We start from the raw sequence: 26,117 nt of genomic DNA, 5'->3' as shown, positions 1-26,117 counted from the left end.
ATGTTTCTCTGAAAATAGGCTACCTTAGTTAATTGTTCTACTTGCTACACTTGGTTTATATATCACCAAGTTTACATGATAATAAGACAAGATAATAAAACAAAACATATCTAGTGTAACTCCATGCTACTTCACTACTCTATTCCAGCATTTTTGAATATCTTCACAATTGCATGGAAATGGTAATGCTTCTTTATTCTCAAATTCCTGCTTAATAGTCTGCCACATTCCTTTTGCAAACACCCAACACATGTGACTGTATTGTCACTGTCAACAGCTATTTGAATTTGATCATCCGTCGGGACTATGCTTGTCATCCATCGGGAGCTTTGTTGATCATCCGTCGAGAGTCTTTGTGAACCATCTATCGGGAGCCTTTTATGTCACTTTACTCCATTTCATTTATACATAATTACAAGACATAATATATTTATAATTAGTCACCCTATTCTGTATATCCACTAGTAGTCAATATGACTCATATATTCCTACAGAATCTACAGAATGTCGCTTGCAGAAATGTGCTACGATTCTTATTTGTTACATAAGCTACTCACTCGATGGATGTCAGCTTGTCATCCGTCGGGACTATAAAGTTCATTTGTCGGGACTATATTTGATCTTCTGTCGAGTGATACAAAATTCACTACGTTAAATCTACTAAGGTGTTTTGTCTAACTTATCATCAAGTTCACAACATATTCCTAATAGGATTTCTGGCTTCAATCCCTGCTGGAACCTCTTTGCTTTTTGAGCTTCAGTACTCACATACTCGGGTACCAATCGGGCCAATTCCATAAACTTGGCCTCATATTCCTCCACACTCTTTTCACCTTGTTTCAACTCCAGAAACTCAACCTCCAACTGATTTTGTAAACAATCCGGAAAATATTTTTCCAAAAACAACTCTGTAAACCTGGTCCAAGAAACTGGACCTTCTCTTTCCAAGGCACAAGTAAACTCCCACCAATAATTTGCCTCACCCAAAGAAAATAACTCGCATAATCTGATTTAAGATTATCACATACTTGAGTGAGGGTAAAAGCTTTTTTCATCTCCTTTAGCCAAATTCTGGCAGCAACAGGTTCCACTTCGCCCTTAAACTCTGGGGGTTTCACAGACTAAAAGGATTTAAAGCTAACAGTTTGGTTCACCTCTCTTTGCCGAGGTTGTTGCTGCAGCTGCAGCTGTTGTTGTTGGATTTGTTGCTGCTGTTGTTGTATGAATTGCTATAGTTGTTGCTGCTGTTGCAGAAATTGTTGTTGCTGCTGCTGAAATTGTTTTTGCTGCTGAGCCATCTGATTAGACTGTTGGCGCAGCAAATCTAGCAACTCATCCATGAGTGGGCCCCCAACAGACTCTCTACTAGAGGAATTGGACGGGTTATTTTTCTTTGGTGTCATTCTCCTGAAACACAACAAATGGTTTTAGTTTAAAAATTGCCCCTGGGTAGCAACATTTTTATGTGTTAAAAGAATGCTGCCATAATAAAATATTCATATCCTCATTTAATCGAGGTCCATCCATAATGAATGGCTAAATTTAACAAAATCGGCAACAAATACAACAATAAAAGTAACAACAATAATAACAGGGCAACACTAACAACATAAGTCGAATACATATCCAAATTTGGCTGTCATAGCAGTCGCCGACTTACTATCGTAACATACTCACTGAACTCACATAATCAAACTCGTTCTCGCGAGAGAGATAACTAGAAACCTTTGTTGACTGTTTCCCATAATACATATACATGAGGGAGACACACTAAAGATCAGGGCAGTTCCAAGAAAACCTCAATAGATGCCAGGGTTACTGTAATATCTGGGATATATAGTGTAATTATTTTTTATCAATAAATAAAAAAAATTAAAAATTCTGTGATTATTATATGAATTTTTGGTGAGTTATCTGTTAAGTGGTATATGTGTTTGGATGTGTAAATATGATAAAATTTGAGTATTTTAATTTTTATAGGTCCAATATATAATTATGATATTATTCTATTAATTTTTATGTTGTTATATGGTTTTATAAATGATTTATGGATTTTCTAAATTATTTTTCCGAGTATTTATAAACTATTTTGTGTAATCGGGAACCAACCGACTTCAACCGTTTTTACATTTTTACAACCCGGAAGTCTTGGAAAAACTCCTTCCTAACCTAATTGTAATATTCTGAGCATTTTCCATGTTTTGATTTTTTCGATATGGAGTACGGTTTTCCCTGTGCGGGTGCCGGTGTAAACATTTTGATACAATATTCATTTCGGTAAATCGATAAAACCCGTATTTTCGAGAAATGAGATCTTTTGATTAAAATATTATATTATCTTCTCGTAATACGTGTAACCAAAGCGCTGAGACTAAGTCTGTATGTACAAAATGTATAGATTTGGATAAATATCCTAAAACCGGTACCGATTTGGATATGCTATATCAAATAAATATAATATTTTATATCCGGTATGATCCAACGGGTACCAATATTCCGTAAATATAAATAGCATTTACCGTATTTTATTTTGTACAGAAAATCATTTGCAGGCAGTTAAATATATAATTTTTGAGAGAAAAACCCTAAATTCATAGAGTTCTCCATAATCAAACCTAGATTTGAAGGCGTTACCGATATCCGATTTTGGAGTTCAAGTAACTGAATCGAAGGTATTGAAGAGTACTATCAGAATCAAGGGCTTGTTTTACTGCAGAATCAAAGGTTATTTCCTATATTTTTATTTAAATTTAAATTATTTTGGGAATAATTATGAATTTTTGATTTTGATGTTATTTGTGTGATTTGATGCTTGCATGTTGTAGATAATTTCATCCTGATCATTTTGGTATATCATATGCTTGATTTGGAGTTCAATAACATGCTCAAAATTGTATTTGATTCTCGGAATTTTAAACTAGGGTTTATAGAAGTATGAATGTTTTTGATTAATTTTTGGGCGTTTCTGCGTTTAGGGTTATGAGTTCAATTGGTTGATGTTAGTTTATTGATCGTAGAACAAGGAATCGAATGATATAAATGGATTGAACGAAGGATAACTGGAGAAGCTAATCGGAAAATTGGTTATAAACGGCGGCGGGAGATTTGGTTGAATTTTCCGGCCAAAACTCGCGTAGTTTGTTGATTTTGATTCTACAATCGAGTTCTTAATAATGCATGCTTGAAATCTGCAGTTTTTGGGGAGTTTTTGAGGAATTTCCGGCCGCCGAAAAAGCTCCATGGCGGTGGCCATGGAGTTCGGCCGGGTGATCGCCGGAGAAAATGACCGTGGTGGACAAATTACAGTTTGACCCCTAGTGGTTTTCCTGATTTAAAAAATTTATATCCCAGTTTTAAAAATATACAAAAATTGTATTCCTATTTTAAAAATACTCAAAAATCAGATTTATGTTTTAATTATTTACAAAAATTGTATTTTCTTTTTATAATTAATTTCATAAATTTTTTAAATTATTTTATAAATTCTATAAATCAAGATTTTTAATTCTGAAAATTATTTTTAATTCAAAAATAAATTCGAATTATTTAATTAATTAATTTAATTAATAATTAATTATTTAATTGGTCAATTAATTTAAATATTAATTGATTAATTAGTTATTAATTAATTTTAATTAATTATTTAATTGAATTTAATTATTTCTTTTTATTAAAAAATTCTGAAAAGTAGTTTCGAGCTTTAAATTATCATTTTAAATTGTTTTCAAGGCTCGATAATTATTATAAAATTATTTTAAAGTCATATTCTGGTATTCGAACCCTGATTAGTTGTTTATAAATGATTCAACGACCCGTTTTAATTCTGAAAAATGTTCAAAAATTCGTATTAAATATCAGAAAAATCATTTTAGCACCGAATCTTCTTTGAAAAATTATTCATATTGAATACTTTGCATGCTATGTGCTATGTGCCATCTAATTAATGTGATATATGCCTACATGTCTATTGCTTTAGACATAACTTATAATACGTAAATCGGATTTGGGTGAAATGAAGGGTAGATAAAACCTTATGACGTCTATGTGACGGTTAGGATATTATGATGTTGAATATTGATAGATATTTATGATGCCTAGAAGAGTAAGTGAGGCGTAGGAAAAGAAAGCAAGTGATCAATGAATGTAAGCGAAACATAGAAAAAGTAGAGAAGTGGTTGTTGAATAGAATCATTAGACAAGTACCAGTGAAGTTGGAATCAATTGTGATAAGGCAAGTACTTCTGAACCTTTATCGAGATATATTACAAATATTTCTAAATTCTCTCGTGATATATTGTTAGTATTCAAAATAGTTATGCTTTATATTAGAAGTGCTTTGAATCATTCAGCCCTGAACCCTAATCATATCATTTGATCTTTGAGTTGAAAAACTTATTCTTTATAAACCATCCATTGTTGATTCAGCGGATACTAAACTATACAAATACGATACTACTCCACAAATACATATCCACCACACACCACACACTGGAACAGAATTGCTTGAACATACATAAACTTTTATACTCAATCATACCTTGTAACATCAAAGAACTAAACCTTGTGAAATCATTGTTCATCTAATACCTGATTCTCCTACAGTCTAGAAGCCATTCCTCATACATACCTTGATATACCCTTATGAAACTCATGAATTCCATTATGCTTTTATACAAATATTTTATCACTGTTGATTATGATCTTGTTTTATTGATTTATATTGTTTATCATACTGAACTATTTTAGAATTATGTGGACTAGATTCGTGGTCAGACCAAATTCGTGGTCGAATTAGGCCAATGTGTGCCTTTGGATCCTGTTTATAGGGTAGAGCTGTGTGCCTTGCTCGGGGGTAGTACGTGACTGATCAGTAGCCTAACCTTGGTTTTAAAAGTTAAAAATGAATATCTAATTTTAATGATTGTTTAACACGAAACTTGATTCTTCTGAATCATCTTATTTGATCGTTGTTTAACCTTAGTTATTGTTGTGACTTGCTGAGCTAGTTAGCTCACTCTTGCGAATCTGTTTATGTATTCTACAGTTGAAAAGGAAATGATTGATAGCGAGGTTTCCCAGTGCAAGGTGCGAGTTAGGATTCCAGGTCTAGTTGGATCAAGCTAGCAGAGGCTTTATATTGTAGTTAAGATATGCAAGTTTGTAAGAATAATTTCGCTATCAGTTGTAAGTTAAACTAGTTGGGATTTGGTGCGTTGTAATCAAAGTTAAGGCGGTGGCTTATCTTCATACTTTAACCTGTTGCGATCCGTGGTTGTGTAAAGTAGGGTCATTGCAAATAATATTTCATATACAGGTTTATATATTGTGTGTGTGTTGTGAACCCCAAACTCCTGACCCCGGTTTGGAGGGCGTCACAGTTATGCCTTGGAACCCTCGGCTGGACTCTTAAACCTACTCCTCTATATGAGTTGCTGACTCACACCTTTCAACACCATTTATACACCTTTCTGACTCTACTCCTAACCTAAATCAGGAACTTAAACCTGTAGCTCTGATACCAACTTGTGACGGCCTCAACCCCGGGATCAAGAGTTGATGTCACGAACAACAAAAAATCATAAATATAATACAGCCAACTCATACTTATTTCAACATAAACACAACCCCTTAACAAGATCTTTTCCAGGTTCAAGTATGACTTAGGTTACAATTATTACAAACCAACTTACTTAAACAAACCTGACACAACTAACTTGTAACACCCCCAAATCCGGGGTCGGGGATCCGGGTTGTCACGAGTTCCATTTCCATTAATAACACCCAATCTTAATAAACAATCAACTACTCTGTACTGTGACCCCACAATAAACACACACACCACATGTTATAGTCTCAGAGATGAATACTCAAAAAAAACACAAGTCCTTATATTCTATAATTATAAACCGTTACACCTTAAAAGGGTTCTGAATAAATTTACATATTCCTTGCCATTATTACAATTCATATTATACATAAGTCTGGTTCATCAATAGTTGAAAACCTAGCCTATTGGTAGCTCCTACCTCAGCTACGGCGACATCAATGCTTCCAGAAGACTGCGGAACGTTTTCTAACCGCTTGCGAATCGGGAGCTTGGTCATGTTCATCTTTTCTATCTGTTGTTGTGTGATGAAAGAAGAAAGCAAGGGTGAGCAGAAAGCCCACCAAAATAATGTGTATAATGATTAACAATATATGCGCCTTCTCATAGTACTCATGAAAGTCTTGGTCAAAAGAAATGAACCAAGTTTGATATCTTCATGCGATGAAGTCGCAAAATATTTAGTATATATACATATATACTTTTCAAAATCTTGGAAGTCCTCTTCCATGCATAATATACACAGAGTTCCTGTTTATAACTGTATAAAACTATCGTTGCAAGGTGATCTCATATATCTAACCTTGTCTCAACGTTTTTCTGAAAATCTTTGACATGCATAAGATAATCATTTACTAGATATAAGTTTAAAAGATGAAGTTACAAGATACTCCAATATACTTATATCTTTTCCAAATACTACTTGAACTACCACCGTTCAAGTTATAATTAGTTTCAAAAGTTCATCACATAGATGAGACTACAAGATAATACTTGAATAGATTCAATCTTTGAAATATTATTGAATGAAATGAAGTTACGAGATACTTCATTAAGTCCCGATATATATATACACCTATATATATCTCTCATACATTTCCTGAAAACCTCTGTCATGTAAAGTATGAATAGAGTTGCAATATCTAATGAATTTGGAAAGAAAAGAATTTTGGCATAAACCTGATATCTTGCTGATCAGGCAAAGATACCAATAAGTAACCTTTTCTACTAGTAGATGGATGAATCCCCCACCGGTCATCACCCTGGCCACATAAGGACCTTGTGCTAGACCGCCATCCGGCCTCTTACGCGTTGATGGACTGCCACCCAGCCACTTACACTTTAATAGACCATACCCCGGCCTGTTGCTTATGCCGGCTCAATTAGATGGACTTACTTCCTGAACGTTGGGCAAGTAATCAAATTGTTTTCTCAAAACAGCAACCACGTTCCGAATGTAAAATACACCACAGAGCCGGATCCTCCAGGTTTTGAGCGAGTATTTAAATCCCCTTTGAAAGGAAGATCTTAAATATAAAAATGAGTTTTGGGGTCCACTCTAACTTTTAAAATCATTTTGAAGACTCGAAAACATTTTTAAGAATGTTGGGAGTACTGCTGATTTATTAAAATAAATCAGTCCCAATATATTTAGAAAATATCTGAATATTATTATTTAAATAATATTCCCATAAAGAATAATCTTTATAAAAATAATTGAAGTAGAAGTTTTAAAACTCATACTTGAAATGGATATTAAATAACCAAAGATATACTTATACGAAAGTAAAAACTTTATTTGAATAATCGAAAATAAGTTTGATTATCGAAACATTATTCTTTAATAAAATAAAAAATATTATTAAATAATAAGCGGAGTCATAATACCTCGAATGAATATTATAATTAATATTCATTAAATAAAATAAACGGAGTCATACATCCTCAAATGAATATTCAAATAATAATCATTAAATAGAATAAACAGAGTCATAAGTCCTCGAATGAATCTTCAAATAGTATTCATTAAATAAAATAAAGTTATCGAATAAACCTTATTCGATCAATAGTTTTGAAAACTATATCCATATATATATAAATATATATATATATATATATATATAATATACTCGGGAACATCGACTCCCGGTTTAGTAATATGTTCACCTTTGGGTCCCCTATACTAAGGGTAAACTCAAATGCCGCTTATCTCTAGCATAGGTATTATGCAACTACAAGCATTTGAACCAACAGATATATAAATCAAGAATATGAAACAGGCATGCATATATACCATATCACATGCTACAATATATCGCAAGAATTTGCTAATAACAAATATGCATTTATCGCAAGATCATGCATATACACATATACATCACAACAACAGTTATATGGGTAGAAAACTTGCCTGAGTGCTCCCGGATAGACTTAAGCTTAGAGTGGGTCCGATAACCTATGAACAAAAACATAAGTCGGAATTAAACCCCGGTTGCTTAAGAAACTAGAATTTAACCATTTAGAGTCCTAACGTTTGCTTTCGCGCTTAACGATTTACTTAAGTCGCTCGAGTACCCTTGGCTCCACCATTTTTAACAAATTAACCATTAAGAGTTTTAAGGCGATTCTTTCGCGAGCACCTTACCAACTGCCTAATCCACTTTAAATAAATGATTCATACTCCAATTAGTCCTTTAAGGTCTTTAACCTATGTTTCAAAGTAAGGCGAGGGGTAATGGTTCGGTCGCGAAACGCCGTTACTTAAAACGGTCGTTTCTCCTAAACCGTACATCGGAATCAAACGAACTACATATCAAAACGAAGCTCATAACATGAACTATCTAATCATGGCAATGGTCAAAACCTAGCAGGGAGTTCTCGGGTCCTAATGTTATGAACAAAAGCAGTCTAAAGTAAATCGGGCATTACAACGGCTATGTTTACGCGATTTCCCAAATTTATATCATTCCAAAACAACCACCAATCAATCCCAATTCATTCATACAACCAACATCCATTCAAAACACACTACAACAGTCCCAACACCTCAAGTTCTTCCAATTTATGTTATTCTCATAATGAATTTAAATTATACTTAATTCCTTTAATAAATCAACAAGATTCAACATTCATTTCACTACCACTCCAACCCAAACTCTAAACAAATAAGCTTCATACTTCACATATACTATATTACTCATAACCATTCCTAAATACTCAAAACTAAAGCTAGGGTTTGGAGTTTATACCTTCTTGAAGCTTCTTAATACAACACAAGAGCTTTGAATGCCTAAAGAACCTTGATCCTTGCTTGTATAACCTTAAACTTTCATAAAAATTCAAGAAACTAAAGTTATTTCTTTAAAAGTTACTATTCACCATCTTCTTCTTTGAATTATTGGAAGAGATTGTGAAGGAATTTGAAGCTTAAACTCATGGAATACCTATATCTATGCATAAGGAGTACTAGATAATTATCTTACCAATTAAGGAAGCTTGGAACTTGAATTTTGAAATTCTTCTTCTTGAAAATGGGGAAAAGCCAAGAGCAAGCTTGGAAGAAAGAGATGATTTTGTGTTTTTGCTTTGATTTGTTTTTGGTTGGTTGTTTTTGTTTAGATTTTGGTTAATTACCTTACTAACCTTGAGCTTTGTGTGGTTATCATTCATCCACACCTTCTTCCCTCCTATGTCATGCTTATGTCATGCTTATGATATCATCATCCCTTACTTTCCCTCTTCTTATTGGTTGGATGACCTCATCATCCCTAACCTCCTTGCTTAACTTCCTAATTGTTTGCCTAATAACCTCTGATCTGTTATACGGTTCGCTTAACTTTCGTTCTCGTTTCTCGTTTGAGGGATCATACCCGGGATCTTATTACTTGGGTTTCCTTAACCTTTCTCAATACATTATAATCCTTTTATGATCCTCTCTTATAATCCTTTATTTTAAATCCTTTTTATCCTGTTACCTTATACTCAATTCTTTCCGTATCTAGTGGATTTCCGGGAAAAATCAAAGTGTTCGGATTTGGATTCTGATGATCTTTAAATACACTTATATCCCATATAAAGTACTAATAAGATCTCAGAAGATCAATAAAAGAACCCCTATATACTGTGGCATGAAAAGTTTTCTCATTCAGCATAATCAGCAAAAACACTATTCATAAGGGTTACAAAAAAAATTCAAAATTTTGGGGTTATTACAGTCTCCCCTCCTTAAAAGGATTCCGTCCCGGAATCAGATAGAAAATGAATAGGGATACTCTCTTAGCATTGCACTTTCTAACTCTCACTTAATTTTCCCTCATTGGGGTTCTACCATCAAACTCTGACTAGTTTGATAACCCTTACTGGTTGCTCCATATAGGTCAAGTCTGGTTGCATGTCTATGTGCTCATATGCCCCTATTTATCTTGCATCCGAATTACACTACCTTAATATTGATACGTGGAACACGTTATGAACTTACTACATGTTCGGGGGTAGGGCTAGCTCATATGCTAACTTCCCAATATGTTTTAGTATATCCAAGGGTCCGACAAATTGTGGACTTAGCTTTCCTTTCTTTCCGAATTTCATCAATCCTTTCCAAGGGTTTCCAAGGGGATACCTTTAAAAATACTAGGTCCCCTACTTCCTATTCTTTGTCCTTTCGTGTCAAATCAACATACTTCTTATGTCCATCTTGGGCTACTACCAGCCGTCCTCTGATTAGATCTATTATATCCTTGATCCTTTGGACTACTGCGGGTCCGAGCATCTTGCACTCTACAACTTCATCCTAACATAAGGGAGATCGACATTGTCTTCCCTCAAGGATCTCATAAGGCGACATCTCGATAATGACATATGATCTATTATCGTAAGAAAACTCAATCCGTGTTAAGTGATCATTCCAATTTCTTTCAAGTCTATTGCACAGACTCTCATTATAGCTTTTAGCATTAGAGCTTTTGCTTCTCAATACCCATTCTTTTCCAGTTTGTAATTGCTACTACCTTCTGTTCCTAGTATTATACTGGTTATACTTTTGCTTGTTAGCGTTCTATAACCTTTTAATAACCACGTCAACCTTGGTATCACGAATGTGCTTCCATTCTGAATACCACCATAACTTTACTACTCCTTTTTCAGCTGTTTCCATTTTCCAAAATTTGATCAATCATATAAAAGTAAAGGAATTTGTTGAGAGATCACTATGATCATGAACACTTGTTCTATTGCATAGTTAGTACAGAAGGTGGCCAGCCTTTAGTACTTGACAAGCAATTAAACAATAGCTGGTATCCTACTCGGCTTCTATCACACAGATAGATAGTCATTCGGCAATACCTCCCCTTCTGGAAGGGTTGTTCTTCTCAGTTTATATGAAATGAAAAGAAGAGAAAAGAACGAATTGAAGGGAATTGTATATTATATACTGCCATAAAATATCTGGCTTGGAACCTACCTCTGAACTATAGAGGTTTGTCATAGGAGAACAAAACATATATGTATACATATCAACATCAAGTATTATAGCATCGCATTTCACGTGCTTAAATATTTTTGCTATTCCGTCCATCATTCTATGGACCCTTGCTCTTCCTCGAGCTTATACACAATCACCTTTGAAACTCCCTCGATATCGAAAATCGAATCTGGGATCTCATTCTAGACATCATCGTTACCAGAATTCTATGCTTGCACCGTATCCTTCCTCATATAGTAATACGACTCTCTTTTCATAAGAGGGAATAAATATTCAATAGGTAGATACTCTACTTAATTAGTCTATCAATGATAACTTATACACTACCACAACCCGATTAGTGGTACTCAATCTCAACATCTATTCCAATACAACTCTCACGGTTGTAATCAGCTCATTACTCGCAGAATCATTGATACATTACTATGGTCCACTACTGACCTACTGTCGTCATTCACGTTCCATGAAATCTTAATATCTAACCATACGGAGTCCATACATGGCGTATCAAATCCTTCTAAGGAGGTAACATAATCACCATTCATGATTCATGAAGACCACTCCTTATCCTGACATACATACATTACATGAAGCAGATAAAATTGCAGGAGAGTTTCAATCAAAGCAACGATAGCAGGTTAATACCATTCTTAATCATATGCCTTCGATAGAAGACTTAACTCAAAGGTTCGTTTAGTCCTTTTTGAAACATGGTCCAGGCTCATTCTCAAGATAGTACCTTCTAAGATAGATAGCCCGCTCATGGCGATTACACAAATTAAACCTTTACCAAACTACTATTATGGTTGGGTATTGCACAGTCATCAGAAGGAATGTCAATCTTTCAAACCATAATACAACCTTTACGGCTTCAACCATTATCACTGTATTCCTCTGGCACGAGCGCCTATAATTGTCCTCTTACACTTAAAGTTTCGGCCACCTCTTTGGCCTTTCTTGATAGTAATATTTCCTTACAATCAATGTCATCTTAACCACTTTCACTAATTTTCTACCTCATTTCCCATCACTGCTTGTGTGAATATGTTTTCCTTAAAATCTGATGAGTAAAAAAAAATATCACCATTTTTCCATAAGTTATTGCCTCAGTCTTTAGAGGTTAATCATTGTCACGACTGACTCTCAATCATACTTAGAACATCTTTTTATCTTAAGTCCTAATTTCCCTGAACAATTTCGACCATTACTGGTTCGATTCATACTTTCTCGTGGTTTAACACATGCCCCACTTGGCATCATTATAATTGCGTCATATTTCCTTTATCAACATTTCTATTCTTGAGAATTTTGAATATTACCTTTCTCCTTGTAAAACCTCTAAGGTTATCCTTAAATCCTTCATCAAGTACACCCTAGGCACAGGGCATATCAAGATACCATTTATTAATACTAGAATCATTGTCTATATACTTCTGAAAAATTTCTCCACTGATCCTTAAAGGTTGTTATTACCTTAATCCTTTCCAATTCATACTGTCAAAACTCATACTATCCCTATTAAGGGTGAAATGCCAACCTTTATGCATTCCCCTAGGATTCGTTTTAAGTTACCGATGTTCTATCCTTAATTCCACCTTTAAAAAGGGTACATGCATCCTTCCATGGATAAATCAAGTCATATATCCCTGATAGGGGTGTCTTATTCAATCATTCCCACCTCGATAGTATATGCCTAATTTTCACAATAACATCTGTATTCAAAATGAGGTCAATCAATATGGCCTCCAAAAGATAACAACGGTTATCCGCTTTTCTTGCCTAATTTGGTAACGATAACAAGGATGTTCTGGAAGATATTGATCGTGTTCAACGTGAACCTCTTCTTAATAATTCCTTATTTACTTTTGTTGTTTATCTCAACAGTCACCTCAATGTTGGGATATCTTTCATACCTGGCGTCTCCCTTTCTGGGTATCGAGCCACCGATCTTACACTTCACATTCTTGAAGGTCACTTCCTTCATCCAATTTTCCTAATTTCTTACTTCCTTGTCTCCTCAGTCTATCCGCGTCTCATTATTTATCCTTCGAACTATCTCAAGGTTTCCTCGAATCCTCCCAACTTACAGGGGATAAAATATATGTATCTCTTATGCCTTCAACCATCAATTTTTAACTCATGGTGAATCACCCTCATCTTGACAATTACATACTTTTCTATTTCTATTGATACGAGTCTTTAGGGTTTCCTCATACCCAACTCATTTATCATTCCTCAAACTCTATTGCCTTTATATTCCTTTCTCTTATCATTATTTCATGAACCAACCCAACATAAGCATTGATTTCAAACATCTCGTCATTCTGGATTCGTGTCCTCAGAACGAATCTTGACAACTTTTACAACTTAGATTCATAATTTATCATACTCGTCTGCCTTTGTTCTGGCTCTAAAGCTTTTACACTATCTCCATAACCCTTGGGAAGTACTTTCCTGAAAACAATTGACTGAACTTAAATCAGTTTATTATAATCTCTTGCTTCGTGCCTTCCTTGGCCTTTCACCAGCGGGTGGTCTCTCTCTTAGGAGGGTAAGTGATAAAAACAGTCTTTTGTGATTCGTTAATCATTCAGAATCTCAAATAATTCCTCTATTTCCTTTATCCAGGCTCTTGCCTCGGCTGGGTCAGCTCGTTCCTTGGAACTCTGAGAGCTTAGCGACTTAAAGGTCCTGAAAGAATTTCCCACTACATTGTTTCCTCAAGGTGGTGGTTGGGAATAAGGTATAAGTTCTGTTTAGACAGGTCCATGAATTTCCGTATAGGAGTACCGTCTCGGGTCTCCCTATCTCGCTCGACTTCTGTTTTCTCAGTCTAAATATTTCTTCCTACTCCCCATAATTGGGGTCATCTTTAAATTTAAAATCCTCATTTTCCACTTTATTATATTCTGGGTTCCTTATATCTTAATTGCGACCTCCCTGATTATCACATTCAAGGTTTGCCCCTAATCTTATTCCTTGTGGGGGCATATTACTTGGAAAAATTTTGAGAATCTTTGGATATTTGTCTTACTTACTTTGCTTAAGTCTTTCCCTCGTTCAGTCCTTGCACGATTGCAAATTATGAATTCTCAAATTGGATAAACTTCATGACACTCTCTTAAGTGTTAATAGTGCAATTAACAATGTGATCTTATCACAAACACACTGATCTGAACTGAAATTAACGAATATATACATAACCATTTGTTCGAGGGTACAACAACTGAACATATTAAAGAGAATTACATCATTTGATCTGATCGCTTCTATCCCAAAAGTACTACCATAGATAATCATCTAGTCATTAAAACTAATCATCCATAACTTAGGCTAATCCTCCAAAAGCGGTGCTGAATAAAATTCTTGTAAGATTGCTCAGACTCTGCACACTATTATGGATCAAGAAATGCGGGCACACACAACATCCCTAACCTGCTCCATTAAAGTGGTGATGAGGTCCAAGATAGTTGCAAGTAGAGCTGGATCAATCTGACCCTCAAGATGGCCTCTAGCTGTAACACGGGTGGTAGCCTCAATCCTGTCCATGCTATGAGCTAATCCTACCGGAAGTACCCCGCCCTCAATTCTTGGTGCAGTAATTCGATCCAACAGATCACTCCTAACATTACGGGCCTCAGATAGGACACCCAACGTCATATGATAATTGGCGATAAGAGAAGCCTGAGTGGTAGCATCTAGCAGTCCATGGGGTGCAGGTGGCGCAGACCCAGGAGATCCAAACGGATAACCAAACACGGTATCAGGTGACAATGGTGCAGGAGATATAGGTGGCATTTCCTCAGTAGGTGCTGGGCTCTGTACCGAGGATGGAACAGGAATTGGTGGAACCTCATGGATGTCTACAGGAACCTCTGGAAGACGGTCTGATACTGGTATAATTGGTGTCGTGGAAGGCCCAACTCCTTCTGCCCTCATTAACCTTTGTGCCCTTGGTAACTCTTCATCCTCTAGTGCCACCCTCGCGTCCATTCTTGCTCTGGTAGTCGCCCATGACTACGATCATCAATTCCTCAGCGGTCCTCTCTTCATTCTCATCCGGATCCTTCATGAGATCCTCCTCAGCCACAATCCTTTCCGGAATAACATCCTCAACCGCAACATTCTCAATATGAATCTCATCCGGTCCCTCATTAGGGTACTCTATCGGATTTATAATTTGATCTCCAACTTGTAATAAAACATCCTCATGTTGATGCTCCTGAACCTCAGGGTTCGGTGCCCCGCTGCCCTATACGAGAACGAACTATGTTACTATCACAATATTTATAAGGGTTCCCGTAAGGGTTTTAACTGTCAGTACTACGTTAGGTAGCCCGACTCTGAACTTGGCAAGAGTTCTTATTATCTTAGTGAACTTATTATCTTAACGTCACATCATCTCTGAGGTTTATAACGCTTGGCTCTGATACCACTTCTGTAACACCCCCAAATCCGGGGGCGGGGATCCGGGTTGTCACGAGTTCCATTTCCTTTAATAACACCCAATCTTAATAAACAATCAACTACTCTGTACTGTGACTCCACAATAAACACACACACCACAAGTTATAGTCTCAGAGATGAATACTCAAAAAAAAACACAAGTCCTTATATTCCACAATTATAAACCGTTACACCTTAAAAGGGTTCTGAATAAATTTACATATTCCTTACCATTATTACAATTCATATTATACATAAGTCTGGTTCATCAATAGTTGAAAACCTAGCCTATTGGTAGCTCCTACCTCAGCTACGGCGGCATCAATGCTTCCAGAAGACTGCGGAACGTTTTCTAACCGCTTGCGAATCGGGAGCTTCGTCCTGTTCATCTTTTCTATCTGTTGTTGTGTGATAAAAGAAGAAAGCAAGGGTGAGTAGCAAGCCCACCAAAATAATATGTATAATGATTAACGATATATGAGCCTTCTCATAGTACTCATGAAAGTCTTGGTCAAAAGAAATGAACCAAGTTTAATATCTTAATGCGATGAAGTCGCAAAATATTCAGTATACATACATATATACTTTTTAAAATCTTGGAAGTCCTCTTCCATGCATAATATACACAGAGTTCCAGTTTATAACTGTATAAAACTATCGTTGCAAGGTGATCTCATATATCTAACCTTGTCTCAACATTTTTCTGAAAATCTTTGACATGCATAAGATAGTCATTTACTAGATATAAGTTTAAAAGATGAAGTTACAAGATACTCCAATATATTTATATCTTTTCCAAATACTACTTGAACTACCACCGTTCAAGTTATAATTAGTTTCAAAAGTTCATCACATAGATGAGACTACAAGATAATACTTGAATAGATTCAATCTTTGAAATATTATTGAATGAAATGAAGTTACGAGATACTTCATTAAGTCCCGATATATATATACACCTATATATATCTCTCATACATTTTCTGAAAACCTCTGTCATGTAAAGTATGAACAGAGTTGCAATATCCAATGAATTTGGAAAGAAAAGAATTTTGGCATAAACCTGATATCTTGCTGATCAGGCAAATATACCAATAAGTAACCTTTTCTACTAGTAGATGGATGAATCCCCCACCGGTCATCACCCTGGCCACATAAGGACCTTGTGCTGGACCGCCACCCGGCCTCTTACGCGTTGATGGACTGCCACCCAGCCACTTACACTTTGATAGACCGTACCCCGGCCTGTTGCTTATACCGACTCAATTAGATGGACTTACTTCCTGAACGTTGGGCAAGTAATCAAATTGTTTTCTCAAAACAGCAACCACGTTGCGAATGTAAAATACACCACAGAGCTGGATCCCCCAGGTTTTGAGCGAGTATTTAAATCTCCTTTGAAAGGAAGATCTTAAATATAAAAATGAGTTTTGGGGTCCACTCTAACTTTTAAAATCATTTTGAAGACTCGAAAACATTTTTAAGAATGTTTGGAGTACTGCTGATTTATTAAAATAAATCAGTCCCAATATATTTAGAAAATATCTGAAAATTATTATTTAAATAATATTCCCATAAAGAATAATCTTTATAAAAATAATTGAAGTAGAAGTTTTAAAACTCATACTTGAAATGGATATTAAATAACCAAAGATATACTTATACGAAAGTATAATCTTTATTTGAATAATCGAAAATAAGTTTGATTATCGAAACATTATTCTTTAATAAAATAAAGAATATTATTAAATAATAAGCGGAGTCATAATACCTCGAATGAATATTATAATTAATATTCATTAAATAAAATAAACGGAGTCATACATCCTCAAATAAATATTCAAATAATAATCATTAAATAGAATAAACAGAGTCATAAGTCCTCGAATGAATATTCAAATAATATTCATTAAATAAAATAAAGTTATCGAATACACCTTATTCGATCAATAGTTTTGAAAAATATATCCATATATATATAAATATATATATATATATATATAATATACTCGGGAACATCGACTCCCGATTTAGAAATATGTTCACCTTTGGGTCTCCTATACTAAGGGTAAACTCAAATACCGCTTATCTCTAGCATAGGTATTATGCAACTACAAGCATTTGAACCAACAGATATATAAATCAAGAATATGAAATAGGCATGCATATATACCATATCATATGCTACAATATATCGCAAGAAGTTGCTAATAATAAATATGCATTTATCGCAAGATCATGCATATACACATATACATCACAACAACAGTTATATGGGTAGAAAACTTGCCTGAGTGCTCCCGGATAGACTTAAGCTTAGAGTGGGTCCGATAACCTATGAACAACAACATAAGTCGGAATTAAACCCCGGTTGCTTAAGAAACTAGACTTTAACCATTTAGAGTCCTAACGTTTGCTTTCGCGCTTAACGATGTACTTAAGTCGCTCGAGTACCCTCGGCTCCACCATTTTTAACAAATTAACCATTAAGAGTTTTAAGGCGATTCTTTCGCGAGCACCTTACCAACTGCCTAATCCACTTTACATAAATGATTCATACTCCAATTAGTCCTTTAAGGTCTTTAACCTATGTTTCAAAGTAAGGCGAGGGGTAATGGTTCGGTCGCGAAACGCCGTTACTTAAAATGGTCGTTTCTCCTAAACCGTACATCGGAATCAAACGAACTACATATCAAAACGAAGCTCGTAACATGAACTATCTAATCATGGCAATGGTCATAGCAGGGAGTCCTCGGGTCCTAATGTTATGAACAATAGCAGTCTAAAGTAAATCGGACATTACGACGGCTATGTTTACGCGATTTCCCAAATTTATATCATTCCAAAACAACCACCAATCAGTCCCAATTCATTCATACAACCAACATCCATCCAAAACACACTACAACAGTCCTAACACCTCAAGTTCTTCCAATTTATGTTATTCTCATAATGAATTTAAACTATACTTAATTCCTTTAACAAATCAACAAGATTCAACATTCATTTCACTACCACTCCAACCCAAACTCTAAACAAACAAGCTTCATACTTCACATATACTATATTACTCATAACCATTCCTAAATACTCAAAACTAAAGCTAGGGTTTGGAGTTTATACCTTCTTGAAGCTTTTTAACACAACACAAGAGCTTTGAATGCCTAAAGAACCTTGATCCTTGCTTGTATAACCTTAAACTTTCATAAAAATTCAAGAAACTAAAGTTATTTCTTTGAAAGTTACTATTCACCATCTTCTTCCTTGAATTATTGGAAGAGATTGTGAAGCAATTTTAAGCTTAAACTCAAGGAATAGCTATATCTATGCATAAGGAGTACTAGATAATTATCTTACCAATTAAGGAAGCTTGGAACTTGAATTTTGAAATTCTTCTTCTTGAAAATGGGGAAAAGCCGAGAGCAAGCTTGGAAGAAAGAGATGATTTTGTGTTTTTGCTTTGATTTGTTTTTGGTTGGTTGTTTTTGTTTAGGTTTTGGTTAATTACCTTACTAACCTTGAATTTTGTGTGGTTATCATTCATCCACACCTCCTTCCCTCCTATGTCATGCTTATGTCATGCTTATGATGTCATCATCCCTTACTTGCCCTCTTTTTATTGGTTGGATGACCTCATCATCCCTAACCTCCTTGATTAACTTCCTAATTGTTTGCCTAATGACCGCTCATCTGTTATACGGTTCGCTTAACTTTCGTTCTCGTGTCTCGTTTGAGGGATCATACCCGGGATCTTATTACCTGGGTTTCCTTAACCTTTCTCAATACATTATAATCCTTTTATGATCCTCTCTTATAATCCTTTATTTTAAATCCTTTTTATTCCGTTACCTTATACTCAATTCTTTCTGTATCTAGTGGATTTCCGGGAAAAATCAAAGTGTTCGGATTTGGATTCTGACGATCTTTACATACACTTATATCCCATATAAAGTACTAATAAGATCTCAGAAGATCAATAAAAGAACTCCTACATAGTGTGGCATGAAAAGTTTTCTCATTCAGCATAATCAACAAAAACACTATTCATAAGGGTTACAAAAAAAATTCAAAATTTTGGGGTTATTACATAACTTTTTACAGCAACTCAACAGACCACACCTGGTCTGACACAACTAACTCAGATGAGCTTGATACAGGAGGAACTAGAATCTGGACCTGCCTATGACAAAATGGTCTCCTAGGCATCTACAATGCATGAATATACAAAACATTTTACAAGAGTGAGCGATCAATAGCTTAGCGGCACCACTATATGAATAACAAGTAAAACAGTTTATGATAAACAGTTATAGTAACATAAATCATTACTCGTTTATGAAAACAAGTAAAACAGGTATAAACTAGATATCACAACTAGCATGCTCTGTAAAATATAACATCAGTCGTGTGTTGTGTAAATACCAGAGTCCAATTTTAGCATGCTATTTTCATTTTCAAATCATCTGTTCAAGTACAGGAACTAAGAAACCATCTATCCCGTTACGGGGACCACAAAACCATTTATTTCGTTATAGGAACCAAAAAACCACAATCAGATATATGTATTGGATGTAATTTAGGGACGGTTGATCAAGCCTTCACACAATTTATCTAGGATAACTGGCCGGGCTATCACACAATTCGTCTTGGAAAGCTGATCGGGCTTTCACACAATTCGTACCGGATCCGCAGAGACTAGCTAGGTCTCTGATAAATTATGCTGGACTAAGCGGTTTAGATAGGGCGCGCAACCAACTTAGCCACTTACAACCGTTATCCAATATCTGATTCGTTTTATCCGGTTCTCAAAACCACTTTTACCTATCTCTTTTTAAAACAATTCTATCACAACACACTTTCCAAATTCTTTTCCATATTAATCACATTTTAGAGATAGGTATTTTCAGAATTTACTTTTTCCCCATAACATAATTTAAACAACAATTTCATATATAGGGAATACGTAACTTAAAACGTTCTGTTCCACTACGCAATTTAAATCAACAGTTATTCATATGTTACTGAACCGTAAAACATTTGTTCAGGGGTACTTGCCTTAACACGCTTTAGCAACTATCACTAGCTGGCTTTGAACCGACTTGGATGCTCGAGCTTTTGACTGGGACCTACAGAACTGAAACATCCTAATTTAGACAATCGAATATGCTTGACATATCTTCGCTAATATTCTACCCGTACATTATCAAAACCCGACTCATAATTATACGTATTATTGTAATACACATAACAATCGGGGTTCACGTCAACAAAAATCGGTTCGGTATTTATTTTCGGAAAATACATTTACCCGTCATTTTTGGAAATTAGGGTTATTGGATATTTTTGCAAAATATTTCACCACAACATCCAATCAGATTTTGAACAAAGTACTTATATATTTTCGACCGACATTTCCGATAATTATAGGATACGTTCCCATATTCCCGAAAATAGTTTTTTTCAGAAATCAGGCAGCATCTCCTTTATTTATCAGAATTCCCGTCGAAACATAATCGACGCAACACAATCAACCATTCATAAATTGTAACCTAAAGATCGATACAAACGCTAATTATTAATTATTATTATAAATTATAGGACTCAAAATAAATCATCACGGTCCACTGTCGGCTCGCCGAAACTCATTGCCAACGGCTGCAAAAATTTGCCGGTGCCCGATTAAGTCGGGTTTCCATCGCGAACTTCCACCGATAAAATTTTCGAAATAATCGAAAATTAAAATTCAAAAATCAAGAATGTTTCTTTGAATTTCTTTCACAAAAATCTCATAAATAACTCGAACAACCAAAAATAAAAGTTCAAATTATTCACAGCAACACAACCACATTCCAAACCAACAACACCGCAACAATAACCGGAATTAAAACGAAAACTGAACAGCACAGTCCGAAAATCTTAAGCAGCTGCAGACACACACAACCCATACACACAACACATGCACCCATAACACACACTACACATACACCCAAACACTGTACAATACATACACATACAGGCAACAAATAACACCCAATCGAAACCCCACGTACACGCGCCACCACAACCCGCTGGAAAAGTAATGCAGGCGGCGACGAAAATGGAAGGGACAAACAACACAGGGGAATTACCGGGAAATAGCAACCAAAACCAACAGGGAAAACGGGGTGGGGAAAAGAGAGAAAGGAGAGGGAGGAGAAAAAGAGGGAGAGAGATTCGAGAGGAGCAGAGAGTGAGAGAATTGCGAGAGAGAGAGAGAGAGAGAGAGAGAGACTGGTGATCGATGAGAGAGAGAAATAGGGGATGGAATTGGGGGAAAGGGGATAACTCAGCTCTATATATCTCATTATATTACGCTATTTTCTTGAATCTGAAACCGAAATTAATGATTTAACGAGCAACTTACGGGTAAAAATAATTCAAATAATCACCAGAGTAGTTTTTAAAATTCTCAAAATAATTAAAAACTAATAATATAAAATTCTCATAATTTTTAAATCATTTTTGGAATGCGCATCAGACCCGCATTTTACAATTTAACGAACAAACGTGCGGGTGAATAAAACCCGAAAAATTTCTAAAATAATTTTAAAATTCTCGAAATATTCTAAACTGAAGGAAATATGGGTTTCACGATTTTTGAAACATTCTAGAATTTAATATTGAATTTACACTAAAGTACAATCAGAAAAATTATTTAGAGATAAATAATTGATGAAATATTGTTTTCTAAATTTTATAAATTTCTAAAAATCTATACTATATTATAATAGACGAAACATTAAAAATTTGGTAGTCGGTCGGTCGGTACTTGTTAAAATTACTTAATTACCCTTACTTAATTATTCTAAGTCTAATTATTGAATCAATCAATTCTAATTCTAATTGATATTGAAGTCAACTTACTATATTGGTTTACCAATTTCAATTATATTTTATATCAAACTCTATATCATTAAAATTTATATTAAATTCAACTTCTTTTACCAATTTATATTTTAATATACTATATTATAATAGACAAAACATTAAAAATTTGGTAGTCGGTCGGTCGGTACTTGCTAAAATTACTTAATTACCCTTAGTTAATTATTATAAGTCTAATTATTGGATCGATCAATTCTAATTTTAATTGATATTGAAGTCAACTTATTTTATTGGTTTACCAGTTTCAATTATATTTTATATCAAATTCTATATCATTATAATTTATATTAAATTCAATTTCTTCTACCAATTTATATTTTAAATCATAACGAGTTCTATATTATTCTAATTTATTACTTCGGTCTAATTAAATTTAAGCAAGCTAAATATCATAATTAAGATTAAGTTGATATATCATGTGAATCGGGCTAAAATAAAATAATAATACTATCCATCCTCCTAAAAAAATTATACTAATTAACTTGGATAAATAAAATAATATATTTTATTTATCCAGGATAAAAAAATACATTATACAATTGATTCAGACTAACAGTAAACAAAAATAAAAAAACAGTTCAACCAACAAAAACAAAATCATATATACTAATTATTTAGTCTTAAACAAAATTATCTTATTGATCCAGACTTAAAAACAAAACAAAATTAAAGTAAAAATAATTAGTTTGATTTGGTCGATGTATTGTGCATTGGGCTAAAATAAAATAATGTAAATCACTGATTCGAGATAAATCAAATTAATATTAGACTAAGTATAATTCGTATCCTATTGATGTGAACTAAAAAATCAAATTTTAATTAAAACATAAATATTATTTTTTTTAAAATACACATATAATTATCAATAAAACTATATCGTTCAATCAGTAATATTGTATTTTTCAAATATCTTATTTAGAATTATAGTTAATCGATTAAGTAATCACCATACTAAAATAATACTTTTTACGGTCCTAACATAATGAAGATATTATATTTTTACCCTCAATAAAATGATAATTTCATTATAATAACATTTCCCCCTTACCAATGCTATCACTTTAAATAAGTTTAAATGCTTTAAAAAGTTATGAATATATACACATACTAATATAATTATCATGAAATCATATCATTTAAAGTTTTAAGTGAACAAAATTAAGAATTGAATTCAAAAAATTTTAAAAAATGATATAATATTAAAAAAATTCTATTCTATCCGTGCATCGCACGGGTTTTAAGCTAGTAATTATTGAAATTATAAAGCCACAAAAATAATTTTAGAGATAACACCAATATTTTTGAAAATAAATACTCCATAAAAATCACTTTTAAAAGTAAAACAAAATAATACGACTTAACAATTAATCACATAAATAATTCTCGTATACCACATAGCATATTCAACTACTATCAAATACAACACCCAGCTGCCAGAACCATAACGTATTTTATTTATTTAATAATTACAGTTTAATAATACAAATATTTGAGTCATTATATATATATATATATATATATATATATATCGGAACTTAGTAAAGTATCTTGTAACTTCATTTCTTTTAATGATCTTTCAAAGATTGATTCTATACAAATTTTATCTTGTAGCTTCTTCTATATGACGAACTTTTAAAAATTTATTATACTTTGAACAGTGGTAGTTCAAGTAGTTTTTCTTAAACGAAATAAGTATATTGGAGTATTTTGTAACTTTATCTTTTTAAGCTTATATCCAATAAGTAATTATCTTACACTGGATAAAGATTTTCGGTAAGTTATCGATTCAGATACTTACATTATTGATTAAACTATATATTACCTTACGAGGTGTAATGCTCACTCTTGCTTCATTTATTCATCACACAACAATAGTTAGGAAGGATGGCCGGATTTATGCAGACCCAGCGCAAGAGCATGGGAAGCATCCCACCTCTACCCACAAATATCATAGATGCCACTGTTGCAGAGGTGTTAGATATATTTGAGATGTCATGTCTAATATGTTTCATTTTTAGTTTTCAGATCTTAACAAACAAGAAATATCAGTACTTACTGGAATCAGTACTTACTTGAAGTCAGAACTTAAGGATATCAGAACTTAGATTATCAGAAGATAAATATCAGAAGATGGATATCAGAACTTAAGTACGGGACGACTAACAGTTAAGGAAGGAAGCTGATTTACAGGAAAGAAGATCGAGACTAATACAAAAAGAAGATATGCATGAAAAGAGTTAGAGGACTGAAAGAATTGTATAAGATATCTTATTGATATATTTTAGGAGACAGAATTATATTTCATATCAATTAGAAGTTATCTTGTAACTGTGTACTATATAAACACAGACATAGGTTTACACTATATGTGTTATCATTATCGAGAAGATCATACATTGTAACCTAGCAGCTCTCGTGATATTTGTTCATCACTAAGAGAGAATAGTTCCATTATAACAGAGTTTATTATATCGAATATATCTGTTTACTCTTATTTGTGTTCGAAATCGATTTGATTGTATTATACACTGTATTCAACCCCCTTCTAAAGTGTTGTGTGACCTAACAAGTGGCATCAGAGCTAATCTGTTAACACACATACAGTAAAGATCCAAAAAATCATGTCTGAAGAAGCAGAAAATCCAACCAAGCCCATAAAAACTGAAGAAACTAAAAACACTCAAATCCACAGTCGATATGAGACTATTAGGGTTCCCATACTGAGACCTTCTGAGTATCCTATATGGAAAGTGAAGATGGCTATGTTTCTGGAAGCTACTGATCTAGAGTACCTTGACAGAATTAATGAAGGACCGCATAAGCCAACCAAGCTCTCTGTTGTAGTTGCAGATCAGCCAGCAAAGACCATACCAAAGGAGAAAAGTGAGTATACAACTGAAGATATCTCATCCATTGCCAAGGATGCAAAGGTAAGGCATTTGCTGCATAGTGCCATTGATGTCAAACAGGGTAATTCATTGCAAGACTGCAAAGGAGATATGGGATGCTTTGGAGACAAGATTCCAGGGAACTGATGCAATCAAGAAAAACAGGAGGACTATACTCACTCAAGAGTATGAGCACTTTGACTCAAAAGGTGATGAGTCATTAACTGACTTATATGACAGGTTTGTCAAACTCTTGAATGATCTGTCACTGGTGGACAAGGAATATGATCTTGAAGATACAAATCTAAAATTCTTTTTAGCTCTTTCTGAAAGTTGGGATTTAAAGTCTACTACTATAAGAGATAACTATGCTCTTGATGAAACTACTCTTGATGAAATTTATGGTATGCTTAAGACTTATGAACTTGAGATGGATCAAAGAAGCAAGAGATATGGGAGAAAGTCAAGGACAATTGCTCTTAAGGCTGAGGAGGAATTCCCCAAAGTGGTTGTCTCAAAGAAAGGCAAAGGAAAAGCTCTCATCATAAAGTCTGATTCAGAATCATCAAGTTCTGATGATGATGATTCAGAAACTGAAAGTTTATCTGAAATAGATGCTGATGAAGAGATGATGGAATTGTGTGCTCTTATGGTAAAAGGGTATCACAAAGATAGCCAACGGGAAATTCAGAAGGGGAAAGAGGTTTTTTAAGAAAGGTGGAAGTACTGATAAGAAAGGTTTCAGAAAGGTGCAAAGTCTGACAGAGGTGATAAC

This window comes from Apium graveolens, chromosome 9 (genome assembly GCF_009905375.1).
Source record: "Apium graveolens cultivar Ventura chromosome 9, ASM990537v1, whole genome shotgun sequence".
Classification (NCBI taxonomy): domain Eukaryota; kingdom Viridiplantae; phylum Streptophyta; class Magnoliopsida; order Apiales; family Apiaceae; genus Apium; species Apium graveolens.
This window is presented reverse-complemented; position numbering follows the sequence as displayed.